The 20,411-nt window shown below is 44.1% G+C and overlaps 1 non-coding gene across 1 annotated transcript; it reads right to left on the bottom strand.

Moving 5' to 3' along the window:
• Positions 1-12,640: 12,640 nt before the first annotated feature.
• TRNAN-GUU (transfer RNA asparagine (anticodon GUU)) lies at positions 12,641-12,714 on the bottom strand. The gene has a single exon. It is a non-coding gene; the product is annotated as a tRNA-Asn (tRNA).
• Positions 12,715-20,411: the final 7,697 nt, after the last annotated feature.

The raw sequence follows: 20,411 nt of genomic DNA, 5'->3' as shown, positions 1-20,411 counted from the left end.
TCCTCCGGTCCGCCTGGGGTTTCGTTGCTGCTACGGTAGTTCGTGTGCACGCTGTATTCCCCTTCGGAGTCCAATTCATACGCTGAAAAGGCTTCTGCTTCACCTTCTCCGCTTGCCAACGCTTGGAGCAGGGATTCGGTTTCCCGGAGGCTGCTTAGGCTGCTACCGTCGTCCGGGTGCGATGTTTGCTGTAACCAGAGGGAGTCCTCCGCTACTCTCCGGATTACGTTGGAAAATGAGCGATCCACTCTAATTTCCTGCGCCGCTTGCTGGAAAGCCTCACGTCTCCTTTGCCTTTCGGCAAGGCGTCGAGTTCGATCTGTAACCAGGTCGTGCGTTCATTTAGTCATCCATCCGTGCCGTCGTTCGCTGCAAAAACAGGAATCGTGGTCGCCAAAAACTGTATTAACTCTTAGGGCCGGACAATGGCCTAACACAGGGTGTCTACGGAAGACACTTCACCAAAGGGGTGTTACGGCAACAGGATTAGACTCAATGATTAATCCGACTTAATTAGGTTACTTAGCATGATCGCCTTTAATAATCACACGCGTAAGATATAACAATGAAGGCAGAACGACAATTAACACAGAGAGATAACAACACTAAGCTTGATTAATTAACCGCTCCTCATTACATTGTATCCGGGCCTTTAAATAGGTTTCCAGTCTGTATTACAAAACGGTGCCATCCGCACCTGTTCGGGATCGGTCCGGATCCGGAACGGCATACCGATTCCGGTCCGTCCGTCCACACTCATAGCTTAATTACAACCACATTCCTACTACTTAAATAACTCCCCGTTTCACACTCTGAACTCCTTTCCTGGCCGGTAACAAAATGGCTATGGAGAGAGGCAGAGGAGAAGGGCTCGGTCCCAGTCCGCCTAGGGACAGTTTTCTTCACGACATCCGCCCCCACGTAACCGCGCAGCCACCGGTATTCGTGCTGCCAGCAGCTCCTCTCGGCTCATGTCACCTCTCCAGTACACCGTGGCCCATGAGGAGATGGTTCGCTCTGTTGGCATGATCGGCCTCTGTCCATACATAAGCTCTGCCGGCATGAACCCAATCACCGAATTCTGCGTAGTTCGGTCCGCCCATAGTGCGTAAGTAAGGAGCCGCGGCCAATTCCCGACCTGCCCTTTGCATGCACGCACCAACGCCTTTACGATCGGCCCGTGCCCATGTTCTACCTTCTCGTTCGCCTCCGGATTGTACATCGTAGTGAGGGAGAGTTTGACGCCTAGCCGGTCGAACAACTCCTCAGCTTCCCGCACATCCAGCTCTCCCTAGTGTGCTACGATCCTCCCAACGCACCTGTACCGACACACTTCCTCTTCGATCAAGAACCGGCATACCGCCGTGGTTGTCTTGTTCTGCAGTGCACGGCCTTCCACTTGGTTCGTTAAGTCTTCCTGCGCAAGCACCAAGTATCGCATTTGTCCTACCCCCATGGGCATCGTCACCAAGTCCACCATCCACTTGAAATGGACCGCAGGCGGGTAAGTCGGGTGTAGCTCGTCCCGATGTCGGACTACGGAGTGCATCTGACAGCTTTCACAAGTCATTACGAACCGATGCATGCCCTGGTGCAGCCCTGACCACTAGTACTTCTCCTTCAGCTTCTCGAACGTCGCCCACATTCCGTGGTGCTCGGCCCAAGGACTCTCGTGAAATGCCGCCAGTAGTTCCTCCTGTTCTTCTTTCTTTGCCACTACTCGAAGCGGGATGCCGTCCCTCTTGTTCGGGTGCTTCCATATGTACCCATCCCAAAGGAAGAATCGATACGCTTTCTTCTGGATCCGGTTGGTCTCTTCCTTTGTCCACGCTGCGTTCGGTGTCATTGTTTTCAGGAGCCCGTCGATCTGGAGCCACTCCCCGTAATACTTGCTCTCGTCGAATTCGTTAAGCGCTGGAGTGCTCCCCTTTTTTGTCGTCACGTATGCCGCCTCGAAGAAATCTACGCCGACTTCCTCGTCCTCCGAAACCATGTTGTCCTCGTTTTTGAACCTCGCCCTCGAGAGCATGTCGGCCATGGCATTCTCCTTTATCGGCCTTCACCACCGATACGATACCCCAGAGTTCGCGTTTAACCTAGGCGTATCCTCGTTGTCGCTCACTGAGGACCTTCGCACCGAACCGGATGGGGAACCTCGTGCCAACGTCATCCTCTTGGTTGATCACCCATCTGATCGCAGTCGAACTCGTGTCTACGGTTACGTAAATCGGAGCGTCTTTGCTGTAGGTAGCCTTTCGGAGCGCCGGTGCCGTGGCAAGTGCTTCCTTCATCTTTCGGACAGACTCCGTATGCTCTCTCCCCACTCGAATTTATGCCCTTTCTTCAGCAACCCATACAATGGCTCCGTGACGTGGGCATAATGCAGGATCCAGATATGGTAGAACGCGCATGCTCCCAAGAATCTCCGAACCTCCGTAACCGAACTGCAATCATGCTTCATCGTGGAGATGGCTTCCACCTTGGCCGGAGACGGTTTCCGACCGTATGGTCCGCATAGGTGCCCAACGACCATGATCTTTGATTGCCTGAAGGCCAATTTTTCCCCGGAGAAGGTGAGCCTCGCGCCTTCTAGTCTCTGCAGCACCTTCTCGCAGTCATTGATGTGAGTCGCCACGAAATTCCGACATCCGTCCGGTCCGATTGTCTCGTCCTTTTCCTCCACCGGGCATCCCCTGATCGGGATGTCATCTAAGAATGGCATGGTAATGTCCGGGATACAATCCCTGAGCACTTTGTTCATCGCGTTCACCATGTGAGCCACCGAGTTCGTCCCTCCTTGTGGTAGGGTACGCATTCGCACTAGGCCGAGAGGAGTCCGCATCGTTGTAATGTCTCTGCTCTCCACGACTAGTTGGAACTGATCGTACCCGAGTACAGATCACCGACAGAGTAAATCGACCTTCCGGCGAAGGCCTCTGCGAACTTGTCTATGGTCGGTCCGATTCCTGCGTTACGGATGGTCACCTTGTTGACCGGTTGCAGGTCCTGAATGAAGCGCAGCGTGCCGTTCTTCTTCGGCACCGTAAACCACTGATTCGAATACGGGGATCAGTTTGAGATTCCATGGTACATGCGATACCGTGAAGATCACCATTGGTTCGACGATCGTCGGGTTCACGCACCCGATCTCCTCCGGTGAGAACGCGAAGGCTTTCCCGTGCCTTCCGAGCATTCTCCGAAACCTGTTCTCCTCCGCCATCAGTAGAAAGCTACCCCCACCGACCTTGAGCTCCTGTAGCGTTATGTCAGTGAACTGGTGCCCTATGCCAGCCGGATTCCGTAAACTTGGGTTTGACGCGACCCCCTTTATCCGCTCCTCGTTGCCCTCCGGCAAGGGTGCTGCGACAGGCCTTACCTTCCGGTCCACAGTCTTGTACTTTGTATTCATGCGGGCCGTCCGATCCGACCTGATCCTTTCCCCGAAGTCTGCGATGACTTCATACATTCCCATCGAACCTACCATAACGGTCCGGTCTTCTCTAAGGTCTTCACTGATAACCTTTCGCAACTCGCCCAAGGTGTCGTCAAAAGAGACCGCCTCCATGGCTCCGTTGATCTCTTCGTCGGGGGAGAGGACTCCGCATCCCCTGAGCCGCCCCTCCGCTCGCTTCCTTTCCCAGCCGTTGACGCCGGCCATGGTACAACCTCCGTTGTCGAAGAACCAAAATTTCCTACCTCTGGTATAGGTCTTCTTCCGTACTATACATTTGTGGAGTTTTTCCGAGGTGTCTGGACTATCGCGGCCCCACACCTTGATAGCCCTCTCTAAAAATCCCCTCGGGTTTCGCCACCGAGGGTCTCGTGGTTTCGCTCATGGTTTGGTCGCACCGTCAGGAACTGAACCGAGTGACGCCCGTCCTGGCTCTTGACTCTTGCGTAGGCCGAACCGTTGTCCAGCACCTTGGTCTCCATCCGTGCCGTCGTGATGTATGGTTCTCCTAGTATAACCGGATGTGAGGACGTCTCTTGCACTAAGAAGTGCTGGTCGATCTCGACATCATCGATTTTCACCCGTACGTTCAGGCAGGCTCCATGTAGTTCTTCCATGGCGCGTGTCGCTGCCCGTATTTTCCAGCCGTGTTTGGTGTTGATCGGCCATTTCCCCTTTTTGTAGAAGTCCATGGACATCATGTTGATTTTTGAACCGTGGTCCACCAACACCACCACCAGCTCTTGGACGTCCCCGACCTTAACAGGGGTCTCCGTGGTCGCTCTGGCCCAGTGCGGCCTCAAATAGTGGCTCTCCGCCAACTCGTCTTCTAGCGCCATGTCCTCTATGTGCATGATTCACACTTCCACCGGCTTCTCCGGCTCTGGCTCTATCGACATCCTCTTCCTCTTCACCAAGTCTACGATGGAGTCGTGGAACTCCTTCTTGGCGATCCCGAGCACTTCCCTCAGCGACAGTTCCACTTTGCTGTCGAGGATACGTTCCTCCAGGACCTTTCGTAGGTCCGTGGTCCTTTCGATTTCTGTGCTCAACCGGTACCCGGCCTTCTTGGTTTTATCCGGTGCACCGGTCGCACCGTTGTGAGGGCCCGGCCCCTCCGGTTTTACCTACTCGCTTGTCTTCCACCAAAGCCTCGTAGTTCTGGCATGGGGCTTCAACGAAGCCTATCTTCTCCTCGACCGGGTCGCTCCACCCGGTTACCTCCCGGACCTGTTTTTCCGCGCGGTTCGCTTCTTCTTTCCTTAGCCATGCGCCGGCGAGGACTTCCAGCATCAGTGGCCAGAATCCGGCTTCGTTCGTCTTCCGGGCCTCACCTCCTCCGACCCGGATCCTAGCCGACGCCGAGTAGTGGATGGTCTCCGCGTGGCGAGCCGCCGCTTCTTCCATCATCCATTTCATACCCCCTCGTCCGACAATCAGGTCCAAGGCCCTTCGGGTCTCGCTAGCGTGCACCCGACCGTTCCATAGATACACCACGTTGGCTCTCATTGCCTCGGCGTCGCACCACAAACACCGGTTTCCAGCTAGAGGCTTTCGGTCACGGGCCTGTTCGCCGCCGTCTCTCCGTGCCTGTGCAATCTGGAGGTCCTTTACCATCCTGGTCAGCTCCTCTAGAGCTGCCCCTCCGGACAAACCTTTGACCATGCCTGTCAAAGTCGATCCGGTCTCGAGCGAGTCTTGGGTCTCTTCCCTTTGCGCTAGCGAGGTTGGCTCGAGTTTCCTTGCTGCTACAGAGCCCGCCCCTGTTGACCCTTTATCGACCCAATCTCGCCGTTTGTCGAAACGGCCATAAACTCTCTTCACCACGGCTCAGTCGGCCGTCAGCCCGTCATCAGTCTTTAGCAGGAGACCCACTTGCTCCCGGTCCCTCACATCCACCGACTTAACGAACAACAGGACGCGACTTGTGTCTAGTACGGTCCGGTCGAGCGCCGAAAGACGCGCGAAACGTTCTTCAAACTCCTGGAGGAGCACCGACACGTTTCTCCCCTTTTCGGGGGTCTCAACCCGTTCCATGAAGTCCCGTTTCGAGAGCCGAAGCGCATCATCAGGCCCGTATTTTTCGAGGAGCCGTTCTTCAAACTCCTCCCAGGTCCGGCTCTTAGCCCATACCTCGAGCACCTCCGCATGGATGCTTGGCATCGCCACCCGAGGGAACCCGGTCAGTCGCCTTTCTTCCGGAATGTCTCTCATTACCATCTCGGCCCGGTAGGCCTCCAAATAGCTCGTGGCGTCCTTTCCACCGAACCGGCCTATCGTGCCGACGACCGCTTCAATAGCCCTATCAAGGGTGCCTGCGCCTTCGCGTGCACTCACTATCCGATCCACAGCCGAAGCCATGGCTTCTGCGAGATTGGACCCCCTCATCTCTCTACTCCTCTGCTACCTGTTCACGTCGGGTTCACCAAATATGTCGCGTTGTTACTCGCGTGCGTGGGGAAACAAGGCGGGACCACCGGGGTCTTGGACCAAGAAATAGCCGAGAAAGAGGAGAGCGGAAAGGCAGCAGACGCTCTTGCACACACACAGACACGGGAGCATACAGGAATCACAGTCCAACAACACAGCAAAATGAGACGACTAGAAGTCTGAGTATATGAACACGTATGTATATTAATATATGTATATATATCGAGACGGTTACAACTAACAGGCCGGCAAGGCGAACACCGACGCCTGTTCACTCACACACAGAAGAGCGAGATGGAAACTCTGCCGGAAGCACACGGGCATTCCTCGGAGCAGAGTCGGCCTCCCGAAAACCTGTGCAAAAATGGCTATGGAGAGAGGCAGAGGAGAAGGGCTCAGTCCTAGTCCGACAGCACTTCGTCCTCTCTAATGCGCGATATCTTTTTCATTCCTCTCCCTCTCTTTTATAGCTCAAGGAGGGAGGCCGTTATCATCCGTTACATCACATTAATTCTCTATACTTTCGGACAGAGATACACCACGATTCTTTCCCTATTGAATGCGTGCTACCTAGGATTTCACCTAACCCGACTTGTACCTACCTACTTACCATACAACGAAAAGTGTGCTCGCGTGTAAGAACCGGTTTACGCACGCTAAAATCGGATTCCGCCTAGGGACGGTTTTCTTCAGCACATCGTGTCCACTTGACATACATCAGTATGCACCAACTCCATTGGTGCATTACGTCTCATCGGTGGCCTCGATCAGAAGGAGGTCCGGTTTTGTTTACCGGCCAGACAGTCAGTGCACTTCTCCAAGTGCACGTTCTTCACTGGAAAGAGGTTGTCGTCTACAAGCCTCTTCATCCCCTTCTTGCTCATGTGACACAGCCTCTTGTGCCAAAGCTCACCGGTAGTGTCGAGCATTCATCAGGTACAGTGTGTTTACCTTCCGGGCCTGAGCCACAATCAGGCTCCCTTTGCTGAACTTCATAACACCGTTCCGGATGCTACCCGTGTAGCCTTCATCATCTAGCTGACCGGCTGATATCAGGTTCAGACGAACCTCCGGAACATGTCAGACATCCTTTAGCAGCAGCTTGCATCCGGTTGGTGTTGTCAACCACACGTCTCCTATGCCGACAATTCAACATGTACCTTCATTCCCCATCCAGACACAACCGTGATCATCGGCTGAGTAGGATGAGAAGCATTTCCGGTCCAGGATAAGGTGGAATGACGCTCCGGAGTCGACCACCTAGGTCATCTCGTCGCCGGAAAGTTTTAGCTCACTCTCCTTGGTGATGAGCATCAACTCTTCTTCACTTGCCGCGATTGTCGTCGTTCCCTTCCGGTCCAGCCCCCTCCGGTCTTTACCGTTCTGGTCTGGTGTACGCTTTGAATCGCTACCATCGGTTTCCTTGTCTTTTCGGAAATGCCGACAGTTCTTCTGGAAGTCCTGGCTTGCCACAATAGAAGCAAGTAGGCCTCCCCCTTGACTTTGATCGTGTCCTCGACTTCTTCCAGTTCTGGGGACTACGGTTCCTTTGTCTTCCACGTTCCGATTCGGTAAGGAGCGCTTTGGAGTCGGAGCTCGTATCCTTATCTTTCCGACGCGCCTCCTCATCTAGCAAGCTCGACTTAACTCTTGCTAGGGATAACCATTTCCCTTCCGGCCCAACGTTGCCCAAAGTGACAACTAACATCTCCCAGCTATCCGGGAGGGAACCGAGCAGGAGTAGCGCTAGTACCTCATCGGAGAGAGGTACTTCCAATGATGTTGCCTAGTGTATGAGCCCCTGGAAGGCATTCATGTGCTCCACCATGCTGGAGCCATCTTGGTACCAGAGTCTTACTAGTTTCCGGAATACCGAAACCTGGTTAACATCATTTTTGTTCTGAAACATAATGCCGATCTTCTCCCAGAGCTCATGAGCCTTGGTCTCTTCATTGAAGTTGTTATATAGGCTAATGTCGATGAAGCACCGTATGTACGCCGTTGTCTTCATGTGCATCACCTCCCATATCGTGGTGTCGATTTTGTCCGGTCTCTTGTCTTCGAACTGAACCGGCAACCAAAGATCTTTAACCACGAGCATGTCCCTCATCTTCGACTTCCACACGGAATAGTTGGAGCCGATGAGCTTGAACATGCCTCCCAACGATTCGTCCATTTTCTGTGTCGTTTCGCTCTGATACCACTTGACAAGAACTACGCGCTCCCAATGAGCAACGATCGGCCACAACCAAGCTTAGAATCAAACACAAAAAAAACGGGAATGAAGGCACGACACAATGGAGAGAAGAGTACACAGGAAAGAAAAGAGAATACATGATGTTAACGTGGAAAACCCAAACTAGGGAAAAACCACGGTAGCCCACAGACTACAAACTATCACTATATCACAATGATTACAACAGTGAGCTCATGGAGGCAACGACCTCATGCTCATGATCTTCGCCACAGGCGGCGGTTACAACAGAGGCAACGACCTCTTTGTTTCTTTCTCTCTCTCTCTCTCTCTCTGTACACTATTGCGCTCTAATTTTGCGCCAACAAGAATGACAACACACATTACTAAAGTTTGCCCTAAGTCATATTTATACTAATATGAATTTTCGGCTATTTACAAATATAGCCCCGATGGACTCTCAGAAACATATTTCCGAATATGTCCCTTCATCCGGTGAGCACTCCTCACCGGGCCTGCATCATCCGGCGCTTGTCGGGTACACGTCATCCGGTTCTCACCGGGTCTTCCGTATCTAGGTACTCGTCATCCGGTTCTCACCGGGTCTTCCGTAGCCTGGTACTCGTCATCCGGTTCCTAACAAATTGGTTATCTCCCTTGTTTAGTATGGGGAAGATATTTCCTTTAGCTCTAAATGAACGACATCTCTAACTCATCCAATCACTCTGATTAAAAAAATATAATTTGTACACTTAATCGAATTTGTAATACTTGGTAACTAAGATTTGTTGACTCTCAATGAAATCAATCACTATTCCGATATTTATCTCACTTATTTTTAGATTTTTATTTTATGCGCAGTAATTATGTCTTGTTTGTGAATAAAGAAATAGCTACCTAATGCAAGGTTCCTTGTATTTTTAATTTATCAATCCAAATTCTCTATACCAATTGTGCTGAAGCTCAATTTCTTGGATTTTCTTTTGTATGTAGCAATATCCAAGGATTATCTATGTGGTGTTTATATTGAGAAGTTGCTTTCATAGCTCAGTTAGTTAGAACACATGTTTAGTAAGCAGGAGGACTTGGCTTCAACTCACAACGAAAGCAAAGCCAATTCATGGTTCTCGCTCATTTAGTTTGAGACTTGTTTTTGGTGGATTATATTGTGGAATGCACATAAGAGCTCAAAACCAGCCTGGTTAGCTTCTTACTTCTTACTCAATTTATAGTTGATACAAAGGTACCCATTTGGGTTGACTTAGCTTAAGAGGGAGGCACAAAGAAACACATGCACACCACATTTCGCCCCTTAGAGAAACAAGAAACTGAGGAGCAGGAGTAGGAGTAGGAACAAGAACAGGAACAAGAGCAGTGGCTTGTCGAAGGAGGGGGAGCATATGTTGGAGATAGAGCCCCCCAAGTGGCACTATTCATGTTGGCAGGTTTTGAATGGACATCAATGGACGATTCTAGTGGATGGCGAGGGTTACGCCCATAGAGTGCTCGAAAAGGGTTGATCTGTGTCCACACCTGTACGGATGTATTGGAGGCTCGGGTGACGAAAGGCAAGATTTGATCCCAAGTTTTGTTGCATGGATAAATGATAGCGGCAATCTCCTTCTTCAGGATCTCGTTGAGATGTCCAGGGAGGCCATTTGTCTCAGGATGGTATGGGAACTTAAGCACCTATTGGACACCTAGTTGAGCTACAACAACGTTGAGGACATCCCCGTGGAACAGGCGACCCTGATAAGATAATACTTGGACGGGGCTAGTGATGGAAAACGAGTTAGCAATTGGCCAATAGAGATGAAATACTCATGTGGACTGAGAGTTTCTTGGACTTGGCTGAGGTGGGGTATAGGACGCCTATCGGGTAGGAGGGAGATCGGAGAAACTCATAGGACAAGAAGTTAGTGGGCAACCTAAGGTGAGGGGGAAGAGTTGGTAGGGAAAGACATAAAAGTGGTGTGAGAAAGTGAGATCGCCTAAGGTGACGAGGCAATGAGCTTGCATGCGAGATGAGTATATAGATATTGGTGGTCACCAAAAAGAACTTGGATGGAGGGAGTGGTGGATGTTGGGAGGCCTAACTGGTGAACTAAGGCGGCGCTAATGGAAGAGATACTCCTACTAGAGACTAACAAGATAGTGTGGGTTGAGTGATTGATGCTGGCGAGAGCGATGCATACCTGTGAAGCGAAAGAGGCGAATGCTTGGAGGTGGGGGACTGGAACCCCGCTTCTCCACCAATATGTGGAATGCACATAAGAGATCAAAACCATCCTACTTAGCTTCTTACTTCTTAATCAATTTATATTTGATCTAAAGATACCCATTGGGTTGGCTTAGCTTAAAAGGGTGTGCTAAAAGGGTGGGTCGACATAGGTACATGCATCCTAAAAAGGGTGTGCTAAATAGGTGGTACATAGGAACACATGCACACCACAGTGTTGACTTCGTATTTCAATCAATAAAGATTTCTGGTTTTCTCATCCATGAATCCAATTTTGCTAACCCATTGTGTCGTTACAATTAGTTGGGCCGAAACACTTCTATAGATGGATCCATTTTAACCTCATTCCGATGTTTTTGTTGAGCATTTGGACCATTGTTAACCTGTCTTTGTTTCTTATTACATGTATCTTGTTAGATACCTTCTAATGAAATACATGAGATAACATATTTTGTATTCTCATCTTGCTTTGATAACATACATAGATTATAAAACAATCATCATATATTCATGTGGTTTATATTTATAGGTTCAAGTACATGGGCTGAATATTTAACCTTGAGATATGATCTTATTGTTAACAACCATACACTGTAGCCAATTGAGCTTTTGAAGCACGTAAATTTTGTAAAAAGTTAGGTATCTCATTACCATTTAGATCTCAATTGGTTGTCTCAGGCAATTAACTAAGTTATTGAAGCACGTAAAACTTGCACAAAATTAAGTTTCTCATTGTTTGCCAATTGGTTATCTCCCTCAATCAATATGTGGAAGATATTTAGTTTACCTCTAAATGAACGGCATCTCCAACTCATGCAATTAGTATCATTGAAAAAATTTATTGCTTCCCTCAGTTGAATCTCTAATACTTTTTAACAAAGATTTGTTGACTCTTAAGCAAGGTTGTTAGGTATGTTAGATACGATACAGATACCATACATATATAACGTATTAATACTCGTATAGTACCTCCCAATTTAAAAATACGTTAAATATGTTTTTTAATATGTTAAATACTTATAAAATACGTACGATACGTAAAATACGTATTTTACGTATAGTACATTAAATACTACTAGAATTTGAAAATTATTTACCTTTTTAAAAAATATCTGTAATATTATAAAAAACATCTATGTTTACACAATTTTGTGATGCACAATATAGTTCTAGATCCTAAAATGCATATAAGACATTCAAACATTTCACATCCTAAAATACTTGTAATCATAGTATGAACCATACGTACCATACGTGCATTCACATTCACGAATGTTTCAATCATTTGAGTATGGTAAACACCCTCAAAGAATGATAAATACCATACTTTTGGATTTACTATTTATTATGAGGTAAATAAACCTAAAGAAAAGGAAGAAAAACTAAAAATATATTTAAAAATGGGAAAAAACAAAAAAAAAAACACAAGAATGTTTGAATAACATTTGCATTCGTTTTCCAACGTAGGAAAACGAATGTTATGCTAGACGAGCACAAAATTTACGTACTATGCTTGTAATAATATGGATGTTGACATTCACTTATTCTATAAATTAGTGTAAGTGTGTATCAGGATGTTTTACTTCAAATTGTAATTATGTACGATTATGCCTTCATAGATTAAGGAATCATCTACTGTTACTGTACGAGATGTACGGGTGATTGATAAGTGAGGGTGAAAGATGTAATGTATGTGTAATCTTATACGATTATGAGTGTGAATGTGGTGGATACAAAGAGGTGTGAGTGAGTGACTAGGTGTGAATGCCCAAGGGGCTTGCACCCTTGTGGATCTACCCCTTTGTACCTATTTAACCCCTTATGGGGAATGAATGAATACAATAACCATTTCTCTCTCAATCTCTCTCTTGTCATCTCTCTCTCTCTCTCTCTTCTCTTCCCTAACGTTGAACCCCCCTTGGGAGGGGGGTAGAGCCATTCTAGGCACCACCCCCCACCCCTCAATGCTTGTCTTGTTATTCATGATCTCTCTCACCATCATCATCACACATACATTATCAATCTACCATGATTGTGAACCCTATTCCTATCTTTATCATTATCATCATTTACCCTAACCCTAAAACGTACAACATCTACGATTATCACATTCAGAATAGGTTTCTCTCTTCTTCTTCTTCTTCTTCTTCTTCTATCTTATCCGATTATCACACTCAGAGTCAGGACAAGTTTTTGTCTTCTTCTTCTTTGTTGTCATCTCATATCTTCTTCTTCACTAAATTTTTTTTTTTCTTTTGCTTTTTGTTGGGGTTTTACTTACATTTTTTTATAAATACGTATTATACCTATTTTTTCAAATACATGTCGCTCCAAGCAGGGCTTAAACCTCCAACCTTATGGTTAACAACCATATGCTCTAACCAACTGAGCTATTAAAGCACTAAAAACTTGCAAAAAATTAAGTTTCTCATTACCTTTTGTATGTCAATTAGTTATCTCCCTCAATCAATATGCGAAAGATACTTAGTTTCACTCTAAATAAATGCAATCTCTAACTCATTGAAAAACTATAATTGCTTCCCTCAATTGAATCTCTAATACTTTTTAACAAAGATTTGTTGACTCTCAAGGAAAACAATCACTAATCTCATATTTATCTCTCTTATTTTCAGATTTCTTTTTTGGCACATTAATTATGTCTTCTTTCTGAATAAAGAAATAGCTACCAAGTGCAAGGCCCCTTGTATTTTTAATTCATTAATCCAAATGATCTATACCAATTTTTTCGAAGTTTAATTTCTTGGACTATCTTTTGTAAGTGGTAATGATCGAGCTTTTACAAACTGATGATTTGCTTTTCGAGGTCAATTGGTTACCTCCCTTGTTTAGTATGCGGAAAATATTTCGTTCATGTCTAAATGAACAACATCTCTAACTCGTCCAATTGCTCTCATTAAAAAAATATAATTCATACCCTTAATTGAATTTGTAATACTTGGTAACTAAGAATTGTTGACTCTTAATGAAAGCAATCACTAATCCCATATTTATCTCACTTATTTTTAGATTTTTATTTTTGGCACAATAATTATGTCTTGTTTGTGAATAACGAATAGCTACCTACTGCAAGGTTCATTGTATTTTTAACTTATGAATCCAAATTATCTATACCAATTTTTTTGAAGCTTAATTTACTGGACTATCTTTTCTATGTGGCAATATCCAAGATTTTTCTACGTGGTGTTTGTATTGAAAAGCTGCTTTCATAGCTCAGTTGGTTAGAGCACTTGCTTAGTAAAAGGGAGGACTTGAGTTCAACTCACAACGAAGGCAACGCCAATTCATGCATTTTGCTCATTCAATAGACTTGGTTTTAGTGGATTATATATGTTTCATATTTCAATGAGTAAAGAGCCCTGGTTTTCTCATCAATGAATGCAATTTTGCTAACCCATTGTGTCGTTGCAATTCGTTGAGCCGAAACACTTCTATAGATCAATCGATTTTTACCTCCTTTCGATGTTTTTGCTGACGATTTGGACCAACGTTAATCTGTCTTTCTTTTTTAGTGCGTGTATCTTGTTAGTTAACTTCTAATGAAATACATGAAACAACATGGTTTGTAGCCTCATCTTGCTTTTATAACATACATAAATTATAATAGAATCATCATATATTCATGTGGTTTATATGTAGTTCGAATTTATAGGTTCAAGTACATGAGAATATGAGAAGAAATATGAACATGAGGAAGGAGTTTCCCAATCAATTTTAACTAAGATTTGTTGACTCTCAAAGAAAGCAAACACTAATCTCATATTTATCTCACTAATTTTCAGATTTCTTTTTCGGCGCATTAATTATGTCTTGTTTCTGAATAAAGAAATAACTACCGAGTGTAAGGCCCCTTGTACTTTTAATTCATTAATCCAAATTTTTGTATAGCAATTTTTTCGAAGTTTTTTTTTTGGACTACCTTTTGTAAGTGGTAATGAGCAAGCCTTTACAAACTGATGTTTTGCTTTTGGAGCTCAACTGGTTATCTCCCTTGTTTAATATTTCCTTTACCTCTAAATGAACAACATCTCTAACTCGTCCAATTGCTCTGAATGAAAAAATATAATTTGTATCCTTAATAGAATGTGTAATACTTGGTAAGTAAGAATTGTTGATTCTCAATGAAAACATTCACTAATTCCATATTTATCTCACTTATTTTTAGATTTCTTTTTTTTTTGGTCAGTAATTATGTCTTGTTTGAGAATAAAGAAATAATTACCTGTTAGGAACATCGAGTTGAATTTGAGCCTTAGGTCCTCATATATATATATATTTCTCCCAAACAAACTTTAGACTTTAAACCTTTGTATAAAGAGTGGTATGTAAGACTGAGTATGTAAGACTTAGTATGTAAGATTGAGTATATAAGACTTGGCATGCAAGAATCAGTATGCTTGTTATTATAGTATGTATGACTTTGCATGAGCATGCTTATCATGCGTTACTATATGTATAAAAAGGGTTGATCTCCCTTGTTAGCATCAAGGAGATCAACACCAGTCATGGAATAAATATTCTTACTCATTGTCATCAACTTCTCCATCTCTCCATCTCATCAACTTAGCCATCTCTTTGTCTTCCAATTGTTCATCCGTGACAGATTCATCTCGTTCCTTCTTTTTGTCTTCTTTCTCAATACACTATCATGTCAGAATCATCTAGTAACCTTGAGCAAATTTTGGTGGAGCCGCAACAATTCCAACATGAGAATGCGAACTTACGAAACTCTGTTCAAGAACTTTAGGCAGCGACGACGATTATACCTCACCCGATTATTGACCCTTATGATGTAGAACCTAATGTCATCTTGCCCGAAAAATTCGATGGAAAAAGGTCACGATTAAGAATCTTCATCAACCAAATCCGTCTTATTATTCGTCTTCAACCCCAAAGATATTCTGATGACTTTTGACAAGTTGGACTGATGGGCATGTTGCTGACAAGACAAGCGCAAGCTTGGTTTGCCCCTCTAGTGGAGGCTTCTTTGCCTCTCTTGAATGATTTACAAGCATTTCTTACTGAATATGAGGCAACTTTCGGGGAGACCGGCAAATGACAAGTCACACTCAACAAACTATATCCGTTACAACAAGGAGAACATGCAACATCAATCTATGCATCTGAATTTCGTCAGCTCACATAATCTTACATACTAAGTCTTACATACTGAGTCTTACATACCACTCTTTATACAAAGGTTTAAAGTCTAAAGTTTGTCTAGGAGAAATATATATATATATATATATAAGGACCTAAGGCTCAAATTCGACTCGATGTTCATGATATTATCCTCCCATTAAGCGCTGACTTCAAGAAGGTGCGAGTTTGTGAGGATATTGGGTTTGTTCCCACTCATGTTTGGGGGACAACTCTAGTTTCTGCTCCTGTGAGGACCGCATCAATGGTTGCTCCGATTTCAGTCTCCGCTTCGGTGAGGACCGCATCAACGATTGCTCCCACTCATGTTTCGATGGAAACTCCCATTTCTCCTCTGGTAAGGACCACGTTAGTGGTCACTCCCATTTCCTCTTCAACAAGAACCATGTCATCGATTGCTCCAATAGAAACTACATCGATAGTTCAAACCGCATCAGCCTCAGAAACAGATTCCACTCTTGCTCGGGTAATTGATACGGTGTTAATTGCATCCATTTCTAATTCTAAGGACATGGCGGTCATGTCCACTCCAGACACTACCCTATGTAGTAGCTCTTTTCCATCAAAATACAATGATTTCTCTGATGTATTGGAGAAGAAAATGCTGATCGTCTTCGTGAACATCACCCATACGATTGTCCAATTGACTTGAAAGATGGTGTTTGTCCTCCTTTTGGCTCTATCTATGAGTTATTTGAACCTAAACTCAAGGCCCTGAAAATATACATTGAAGAGTATCTCGCAAAGGGATTCACTCGCCACTCAAAATCTCCAGCTGACTCTCCTATTCTATTTGTCAAAAAGAAAGATGGAACTCTATGCTTATGTGTCGACTATTGCGGGCTCAATTGAGTCACTGTTCGAAACCGCTATTCACTGCCTCTAATCCTCGAACTCCTCGACCGACGTCGGGCTGGGCGTATATTCTCCAAAATCGATTTCAGAGGCGCCTACAACTTGGTATGTATCAAGCCTGGAGATGAGTGGAAAACGGTATTTCAAACCAAGTACGAGCATTTTGAATACATGGTATGCCATTTGGTCTCACAAACACTCCTGTTGTTTTTCAACATATGATGAATGATATCTTTTGAAAATATCTAGACGAATTTGTGGTCATCAATCTCGACGACATACTTATCTTCTCATAGGACTACATAGAGCATAGCAAGCACGTGTGACTTATCTTGTCCAAACTTCGGGAACATGGACTTTATGCGAAACCCAGGAAGTGTGAATTTGATCGAACCTCAGTTGAGTTCCTCGGGTACGTCATTTCATCTTATGGTCTCAATATGGACAAGAAGAAAGTCGCAACCGTTCAAGAGTGGGAAGTCCCCACCAAGGTCAAGGATGTACAAACATTTTTGGGTTTTGTCAACTTCTATCGTCGATTCATCCAAGGATTCCTTACACTAGCACAACCACTTATACCACTCACTCGGAAGGATTCCCCTTTTTGCTGGACTCCAACAACCCAACTGACATTCGAGACACTAAAGAAAGCTTTTACCTCGACTCTGGTACTTTTTCATCCAGATTTGATCAAACCATTTATAGTCGAAACTTATGCCTCTGACTTCGCCATGGGTGCCATTCTCTCTCAATCAGATAAAAACGGGATCCTTCATCCTATTGCCTTATATTCTAGGAAGTTCACACCCCCCGATATCAACTACCCAATTTATGGCAAAGAACTCTCTACCATTATCGCCGCCTTTGAAGAATGGTGTCCTTACTTGGCGGGCGCCCAACACCGTATCCAGGTGATGATTGATCAAAAGAACTTTGTCTACTTCACCAATACTCACATTTTGAATTGAAGGCAAGCACGATGGTTGACCTTCTTGGCTGATTGCGACTTTGAAATTGTTTTTCGTCCTGGCCCAACATGGTAAAGTCGATGCCCTATCTCGATGTTCGGAATTGGAAATTTGGTCAGGGGATGCAGCCTAAAATCAACAATCACATTGTCTCCTATAGCCACATCAATTTCAACTCTGTGCAACTTATATGGCCATGGATGAATCATTACTCAATGCAATAGCCACAAATACTGCCATTGACAAATTTGCACAAGAGATTAGGGACAATGTTAACAACTCATCCAAAGGCGAGGTACGGAATATTCATCACCAATTTATATTTCGGGATGGTTTTCTTTTCCGGTACAACTTAATGTATGTCCCAGATGATCCTTTTCGTAACTGTATCAGTCAGGGAATGCCATGATGATGCCCTAGCCGGACATTTTGGCATTGCAAAAACTTTGGAGTTAATATCTAGAAGTTATTGGTGGCCACAACCTTGGACACTTGTTAAAGAATTCGTGAAAACATGTGATACATGTGCCTGCGCCAAAGCAGTACATCATCGTCCCTATGGTCTACTTCAACCTTTGCCAAATCCAAATAGGCCATGGGCCTCCATCTCGACGGACTTTATCACTGACCTTCCAGACATTGATGGATTCAATTCAATATTGGTGGTGGTTGATAGATTCACAAAGATGGCACACTTTATTCTAGGTTCTAAGACAATTTCAAGGATGGAAACAACAGATCTATTATTAACAAATATTGTGCGCCTTCACGCTTTACCGGATGACATTATCTCTAATCACGATCCCCAATTTATGTCTCATTTCTGGAAATGCCTCTTCTAGACACTTGGAACTTCTACCAAATTTTCAACAGCCTTCCATCGTGAGACAGATGGACAAACGGAATGAGTGAATCAGATTCTAGAGCAATATCTCCGATGTATGATAAGTTATCGACAAGATGATTGGATCAAATTTCTTCCAATGGCCGAGTTCGTCTACAACAATACTCTCCACACAACAACTAGCATAACACCCTTGTTCGCAGACTATGGGTTCCACCCACGCTGTCGGGGTAGTTGTGGTTCGTGCGGCGAAGTCACAAGGACTAAGGTTAAAAGGAGTTGGCTATATATTTTATAAGGCTTGTGCAACAATGTTAGAAAGATTAAGGATATGAAGAACAAAAGTTAGAATTAATGTGCGAGAGACAGATGAGCATAGATAAGAGATAAGAGACAATGTATGATTTAAGAAGTGAAAATGTATTATAAGAACAAGCTTTATATTAACAACACAATATTTTACCAAAGTTACAATGTCGATCATAAGATGCGACTATTCTTTCACTAAATTCTAGATTTGAACCCTTGATTCCAACTTCAAACCACAAGCCTCTTCCCAAATGAGCTAATTTGTTTCTTTGATCATATTATTTCTCTCACCTTGACTTGATTCCTTCCTAACTTGATTCCCCTCTTTTTATAGGTGCCCCCATGCATATAATGCATGTGAGGGTAAAGACATGCATGCATGATCGCCATTTGGCGTTCATGCATTACATGTGATGCATGATAGACATCTCACTCATTTGAGATTCCACGTATGAAAATAAGAAGGGGATAAGAATAATGATACAAATCCATTCTAAAATAATTAACTTAGCTTAGTGGTGTGTACATTGTGCTTTGTATACAAAGTTGAGGGTTCAAGTCTCTCAATTTTATTCAATACAATATTTAGCTTCATTCTGATATCATGATGCACATTCTTTACAATACTTCTACAAATAAATAGCCTAGCTTAGTGGTGTGTACATTGTACTTCATATATAAGGGTGTGGGTTAAAGTTTCTCAAATATTGCTGAATACAATATTTAAGTTCATTTTTATATTGTGAAGCACATTCTTCACGACACCCACCCCTCTGAACTTGCACATTGGATGTGCAAAATTCACCAACACTTCTTCTCATTCTTTTAGTTCTTCTACTTCTTCATAAAATTTGGGCTCTAGTGACTCCGTCCTTTTAAATATTTTAATCCTTCTTCCTATAATTGGGATAAGAATTCCTGTCCCATCCAATTCATTGAGGAAATATGTGGCCTTATCTGTTATTTTTCTAACTTCATAAGGTCCAAACCATCTTTTTGAGAACTTCCGAACAGTACTGTATTGATTATCTAGGCTACTATCATATACTAATACCCAATATCCCTCTTGCACCTTTCTTGGTCGTATTCTTTTCATCTTGTCAAATCTGTCCTTATTCTTGATTCTTGCCTCTTTCAATCTAGTAGCTGCTTTTTCTATGTCTCCTGTCCTTGTTTGACGATGTCGTATCCGAATCATAGGTAAATCTTCCCTACTCATTTCTGATTCCCAAGGCAACACAACCCATGTAGTGATATTTTCTTCAATTGGCATTATCGGTTTATGTCCTATGATTAATTCTGCAGGCATATATCCAGTAACAGTGTTGTGAGTTGTCCTATCCTCCCACAATGCATAGGGTAAGATTTTTGGCCTATCACTAACTCGTCCTTTACATGCCTTTGCCAAAGCTTTGACTATTTTCCCATGTCCCCTTTCTATCTTTCCATTAGCTTCTGGATTGTATGCCGTTGTCAAAGAGAGCCGAATTCCTACTTTGTCAAAAAAATCTTGAGCTTCCGTAGAATTGAGCTCTCCCCTATCTGCCACTATCTTCCCAATACATCCATATCTACAAACAATATCCTCCAAGATGAATTGAAATACTCCTAATGTCCCTTTTGTTCGCAGTGCATGTCCTTCCACTTGATTTGTTAGATCTTCACTTGCAAGAACCAGATATCTGTTTTGTCCTACTCCAAGTGGCATTGTTACCAAATCTATCATCCACTTGTAATGCACACCCGGTGAGTATGTTGGGTGTAACTCATCACAAAATTTTATATTTGAATAATATTGACAAGTGGGACAAGTTTCCACATACTTTTTTATTTCCTCATAGTATCGAGGCCACCAAAACCGTTCTTTAATCTTACTGAAAGTGGCCCACATTCCTCGATGACCAACCCATTATTTATCATGCAGCTCTCTCATTATCTCCTTT

The sequence above is a fragment of the Azolla caroliniana genome, unplaced genomic scaffold, assembly GCF_043228905.1.
Source record: "Azolla caroliniana isolate FFs.n. ecotype wild unplaced genomic scaffold, voAzoCaro1.0.p SCAF_14, whole genome shotgun sequence".
In the NCBI taxonomy this organism is placed as follows: Eukaryota; Viridiplantae; Streptophyta; class Polypodiopsida; order Salviniales; family Salviniaceae; genus Azolla; species Azolla caroliniana.
The sequence above is the reverse complement of the archived record's forward strand: the minus strand, read 5'-3'. Positions and strand labels throughout refer to the sequence as shown.